We start from the raw sequence: 6,314 nt of genomic DNA, 5'->3' as shown, positions 1-6,314 counted from the left end.
CCCCCCCCTTTCTCTTCCTCTATGCTCGTTCCCGGAGAGCCTATAACGCGCACGACGTGCATGCGCTCGCTCCCGCTCCGCTCGGCTCCGCCCGGCTCCCCCGCGGCCGGGTGTAAGCCGCTGGCGCCATCACAATAATAATGCGATAGCCAGGCCAGGCCGGGCCGGGCTACAGGCTACACCACAGGCGCAGCGCGCCGTTAGTATTAGTGTCTAGGCCAGGGCAGGGCCGCTCGCGCACAGACACAGAGTGCAAAAGGTTTCACTGCTTGGAGAGCAGCAGCAGCAGCAGCAGCAGCTGGCAGTGCGGCAGGTCAGTTGCGGGTATGAGCACTGATAGCAGCACAGCCAGCTGCAGCGCTGCAGCAGAAGCAAGCAGTCAGCACTGCGACGACGGCACTGCGCGACCATGGCGCGGCGCGACCTTAGCGTAAAAGGGGGACAAACAAAATCATAAAGTTTTTGCTGATCCGCGAAGCAATATAAAGGAAGCAGCCGCACCATATTGAAGCGGGGGAGGACAGGAGGGGAAGGGGGAGTACGCCGAAGTATAGTATAAGGAAGGGAGCAAGGAAAGAGAGCGCGGAGCCAGGAGGAGAGGAGGAAAGAGTTGAAGACAAAGTTTCATACTCGATTTGGCCGCTTGCAGTGCGGCGCGCGGTCGCGTTGCTGCAGCCCGAGTGCGTACGCCGGATACACATTTTCATAACGGCAACACTCGAGACAAAGTCGTATGCGAGTGCGAACGGAGACGCCGTCGTAAAACATGTATATCTGCTGCGATCAATGCGGGAAACTACTATACTGGCGGCCGAGCTACGGCGTCGTCGTCGTCGTCGTCAGCTCTGCGGGGCAAGTCCCTTTCGGCTGCGTCAAACGCGCTTCATGCCCGCTCGTAAACGCAGCGACGTCTGGCTCTCTGGGTGCGGAGCAAGCAGAGCAGGAGCAGGGGGGCCCGTGACGACGACGGACGGGACGACGACGACGCGGTGCCGCCAGCTCAGGCAGACAGACAGATGCGGCCAGATGGCCCAATCCGATGTGGCTTTCGTCTTAATGGTCCAGGCGGGGCGGGGCGGGGCGGGGCCGTGCCATGGGCGGCGCTGGGCGCCCCCCGAGGGGGCCTAATTCGACCACTTATTAGCCAATCAAGACGCCTTTGTCGAGCCTGCCAGCCTCTGCCCTTTCGACTGCTAAATGCTCCCGCCGCCGCCGCCGAGCGCGCGCAACCACAGCCACGGCAGCCGCGCGGAGGAGAGGATCACGGCCCAGCGGCAGCAGCGGCTGATTAGCTGGGATGAGTGATGACCTGATAGCGGGGGGGGGGGGGCGGGGCCCGCGGGGCCAACCCGGGGGTCAACCCGGCGCGGGGAATGCCTCATCAGGCGTCGGATCACGCACGGCACGGATCCTGCCGGCAGCGCGCACTATGAGAAATAACGAAGCACGCGCGGGGGGCGGGGGAGGAAGGGAGGTTAGCAGAGGCGCGGCTATCCCCCTCCTCTCTCTCTCTCTCTCTCTCTCTCTCTCTCTCTCTCTCTCTCTCTCTCTCTCTCTCTGTCTCTTTCGCACATGAGCTAGCTCACTCACTCATATGACCTCCGTACTCGCCTCCGTATGCATAAGCGTACCGTGTGAGGTTTGATATGTTGGCTGCCGGACTCATCTCTGTTAGATCGTGAGCCTTATTTGTCAGAAGGAGGTCCCGGCCCCGGCCCCGGCGCCGCCCTCGGCGAGCAGAGCAGGCACTCACGTCGGCTCACGCTCAGCGGGGGGTTTCATTCGCCGCCAGTCGGGGCAGAGCCCGGGCAGAGCAGTGAGCCGTGGGGGCCTCTAATCGCCCAAGCCAAGTTTATAACAGCTTTCTGCCCGGCCCGGACGGCGCAGGACAAGGGCACACCGCAGCAAGCCGGGTCTGAGGGCGCTCAAGGGTGTGCGGCGCTCAGCCGGTGAGGGCTGAGGGCTGAACGTGGTCGAGCCACCACCCCTCGCCCTCCAACCCTTCCTCTCACTCTCTCTCCCTCTCTCATTGTTCATCTAGCGACCTCCCATACACCCTCCCCTCCCCTCATCTCTCTCTCCCTCCCATTTCCCTCTCTCCAAAGCAGCGACTCCTTTCCTTGCTTCCCCTCCTCTACCACGAAACATTAACACATGCCCACACACACGCATTCACACAAAAAACCTAAACCAAAAAGAAACAATCCTACCAACAACAAAAAACAGACGCGAAACACGCAACGCGAAACACGCACGTGCGGAGAGCCTCCTGCTCACACTCGTGTGCGGGCGGCGGGCACAAGAGAGCCCCGTGGGGGCTTATGGCGTTTGGGAGGGTGCGAGAGAGACAGGCGACAACCTGGGCCTTTCGCCCATCTTCATCCCTCTCCGTCTCACCCACGGACGGACCCGCAGAGGCGCGCGTTTGTCTCTCTCGCACTTATGGTTCGACGCCAGTGAGGTGTGAACCCGGCCGGGAAGGCGCGGGCGAGCAGAAGGGGAATGGGTGGGAAGGAAGGCAAGGAGGCGGCAACAGGAGCGGTCCGCCACCCCGCCCGCTCCGCTCCGCCGCGCACCGCCCCGCCTCGCCCCGCCACGCGGCGGTAACTAGGACCCGCGGACCGCACAGAGGATTGGATTCCAGGCCGAGCAAAGAGGATGGCCAAATCGACCAGGCAGGGTGCGGCCGTCAAGCGCACGCTCCGACAACCACTGCTGCTGCCGCCGCCGCTGAGCCGCGTGCCCGCTCGTAAAAGTTTCATTTTCGTTATTTCCATCTAGAGCAGAGGCCTGCTCATGGAGGAAATATACTTCCTCCATACGAGCCTGCTGGTGTGCGCGAGGGAGGCTGTCGGCTGACGGCAGCTGACGAGGACTGCGACTGCGAAGCGACAATCGCCCTCTGTCCTCCTACCCCATCACGGTGGGCCAAAGCCGGGGCCAAAGCACAGTTACCCCCCCCCCCCCTCGTGCTAAAACCGCTAAAACATCATTTGAGCCTCAGCCGCACCTGCTGTAGACACCCGGTGGCTGATTTACGCCACACACTTCTGTAAGGCGGGCTTGCCTATCGCCCCTGTACACGGCGCCTTACGAGCCGAGCGAGTAGGCAACCCGCCCGCAATCGTGCGTGCGGTACAGTATACCTACAGAAGTGCACGGAGTGAATCGGCCACCTGGTACATGCCCGCGTATACAGGGTAGTCCACAGATCTCTGCCTTCATTTGCTTATGCTGGACTGCTTGCAGGCTCGCGGGCGCGGGTTGCATACTCGCGCGGCAGGCGAAAACGCCCCGGGGTGATCGACGGTGTACGCAAACCCCCGCCGACACGCCTGCATTCGGTTACGGTAGAGTGTAAGCAAAATAGAGGAAGGGGTCTGTGGACCAGCCTGCAGATTCGAAGAACACAGTTAAACAATATCTCTAGATCGTACTATAGTAGGAGTTTTTGAAGAGTCCGGGAGGAGAAGGGTGTGGTGGCGGAGCAGGGCCGCAGGCTCACGGTGGTGGTCGCCGTCAGCTTAGCCAAGGACGCGGGCTGCGCGCGCTCATCTCCGGGTCGCCCGGGTTGCGCCCCCCCCCCTCCCTCTCCCCCCTTTCCGGCTCCACCAGACTCATTCCGTATGTCCTTTGACGGACGGCCGTGGAGCGAATTCAATCTCTCTCTCTCTCTCTCTAGAAAACAACTTGGGGCTGGGCTGGGCTGGCGGGCGGCACCTGCGCTCGCTAGCAGGCCCGGGGGGACCCACCCGCGCCCCGCGGACGACCAGAGCGCACGTTTTATTCGGATCCCGGTACACCTCCGGCAAAAGAAAGAATGGGTGGCGAGCTTAATCATGTGATGGGATTGGGCCTCGAGGTGGTCCTCCTGGGAGCCACCCGGGCGTTGCCGCCCGGCTTCGATCTCAAAGCCGGCTGGAGCTTGCGCACTCTTCGTCGCGAAACAGCGCGGGATGGCTAGGGAGAAAAATTGAGGGGGGGGGCACCCCAGAAAACCAAACGCGTTGCTAGACGTTGTAACAACCAACGGGGATGTTATCCCGATTAACACCGCTGTCAGTTCGTTCTTCGAGGTCCCAGTGCGCGATTGACATTTCCCTGCTCGGAGACAGGTAACGAGCAATCACACCGGGGGTCCGTGTGGGGCTTGCCTCTTACCCGCAGCCTAAGGTATCCTCTCCGCCGGCACACTGACACACTGCTGGGAGGAGAGCGGGCGGGCGCGGGACCGCGACGAGTCGAGAGAACGAGCCGGACGAGGCGGGCCGCGCGGCTGCGGAGCGGGGCGGGCGGTGAAGCGCGCACCGGCACCAGCGACGAGCGACTGGCGGCGCTGCCGGCCGGGGGGAGCCAGCCGCACCGCGCCAGCCCAGCCGCGCCAGCCGGCCGAGCCGGAGCGGGAGGGCGGAAGGGAGAGGAAGGGGCGCTGAGCCGGGAGAGCGAGAGGGAAGGGGGGAGGGTGTGTGTGTCGGGGATGCTGCGCCGCTCTGCCGCCCTGCCGCCGTAGTCGTCCCGGAGAGGGTCCAGAGGGTTGAGACCGCAGAGAGAGAGAGAGAGAAAGAGAGAGAGAGAGAAAGAGAGAGAGAGAGGGGGGGGAGGACGGAGGAACTGACTACCAACAACGTGTCCGAGGTGAACCGACCCCCCGGTGTGCGGGTGGCGGTGAGGGTGCGCCTCATGATGCCTCAGCTCATGCCTCAGCTGGCGGCGGCGGCTGCCCGCCGACATGAGAAGAAGTTGGGTAATTAAAGGGTCTAAAAATGGGCGTTCTGTTTCAGATGAATTTGACAGTTGTTTCGTCCGGTTCATCTATGGGGGAGGGGAACGGGAGCTTGGCGCCTGCGAGACTCAGGGTAGGCCACCCGCTGGACGCGCACGCGCAGCAGGGAAGGCGTTGCCTACCTGCCAGGCGCTAAAGGGGGTTTGCTTGGCTTGGGCTGAACTTAGCAGTTTCGTGACGGACTTGCTTTCTGGATGATCCATAACGCGAGCGATAGTTCGAGGACTAACGATTTATATTTTCAGATTACGGACCTTAAGCTAAGAAATTAAAATTTCCACCGACCCTAATAAACATTTGATATCGACTAATTTTTAGTTTCATTTAACCCTTTACCCCGCGTACTGTCGTCACGGCCGCGGTAGCAACTTTAAAAACCTCAAAGCGGAGCAGAGAAACGACGTATAAACTTCCCCACGCAGCGCGGCAGAGGCGCCACTCGGGGCGCCTGCTCGCTGGTGGCGGGGCGGGCGGGGCCGGAGCAGGAGGGCGAGTCGCCCTCGGTGCGAGAGGTGAGTTACCCTCGGCCTCGCCCAACCAAACCACCACCACTAGCAGCAGCAGCAAGAGTTCCACCTCGAAATGACGGCACGACGGCTCGGCCAGGGCAGGTCGCAGATTGGGCAGGGGCAGGACCCACTCTCCTCGGCGTCCTTTCGGCTGCTCCGGCTGCGGCCGTATCCTTTGTAGCATTTTGCTTCGCCCGGCTCGGCTCCGCCCCGGCGCACTGGCATGAGCGAACGCTCTGGAGCTCACTGTGAGCCCTGGCGGGGGCGGGGGCCTGGCGGCTCATGTCCGCGGCACAACAAATGGAGGGGATTCTGGATCGGGCCGAGTTGTTCGTATTTTTTTCCTCCTTCGTATTTTCCCCCTTTTCTCTTTCTCACTCCCTCGTGGCGCTCCGGGGGGTGGCGCCCCCTAGAGAGAGAGAGAGAGGGGGGGGGGGCGAGAAGTGCACGAGACAAAAGGCCCCCACGGAAGCGGAAGCCGCGGCAGAGACTTCTGGCTGGAACGTATTGCCGGGCGCCGCGCGGCTACGCCAAAAACAAGAGAGGAATTTACGATTGCATCGAATAAGACGGCTTCAAGCGGCAGCGGGGGAGGGGAGGGGTGGGGGCTGACGGGCGGCGGCGGGAGGGTGATATGTGCGCGGGCAGCAGCAGCGGCGGCATTGTCCGGCCATCCCCTACCAACCACCACCTCGCCGGCCACCGCGGGCTTAAATCAGGGACAAAACTTCCACCCGGCGCAAACAAGCCTGCCCCAGAGAGGCTCTCGCAGCCGGGGCGAGCCGGGCGGACCGGGTGCGGAGCGGAATAATTGAGTAAACGAATTTGGTTCGGCGAGTAATTGCTGCTGCCGGTTCCTGGTGGTCTGGCCGCGGCTGGGTAGGCCTCCCTGCCGTTCTGCAGAGCGCCGGTGTGTGTTGGGTTGCCTACCCGTCGCTCCGCAGGCGGCCGGCAACGCTGGGCGCGGGCGCGCTCTCCTTTGTGGCAGAGAGTACAGAGATAGTCACCCACGAACCCCCCCC

The 6,314-nt window shown here is 62.7% G+C and overlaps 1 protein-coding gene across 1 annotated transcript in view; it reads right to left on the bottom strand.

Moving 5' to 3' along the window:
* Window positions 1–4,322, bottom strand: part of LOC113208584 (peroxidasin) — a 126,672-nt gene extending 122,350 nt beyond the window's left edge. The window contains exon 1 of the mRNA XM_052265647.1: window positions 4,162–4,322. The gene's annotated coding sequence lies outside the window, so the exon portion shown is untranslated. The remainder of the gene's footprint in view (window positions 1–4,161) is intronic.
* Between the last annotated feature and the right edge of the window lie 1,992 nt (window positions 4,323–6,314).

This window comes from Frankliniella occidentalis, unplaced genomic scaffold, assembly GCF_000697945.3.
Source record: "Frankliniella occidentalis isolate FOCC.00 unplaced genomic scaffold, Focc_3.1 Scaffold28, whole genome shotgun sequence".
Lineage (NCBI taxonomy): Eukaryota > Metazoa > Arthropoda > Insecta > Thysanoptera > Thripidae > Frankliniella > Frankliniella occidentalis.
Note: the sequence above shows the minus strand (reverse complement) of the source record. Positions and strands in the feature narration are given on the sequence as shown.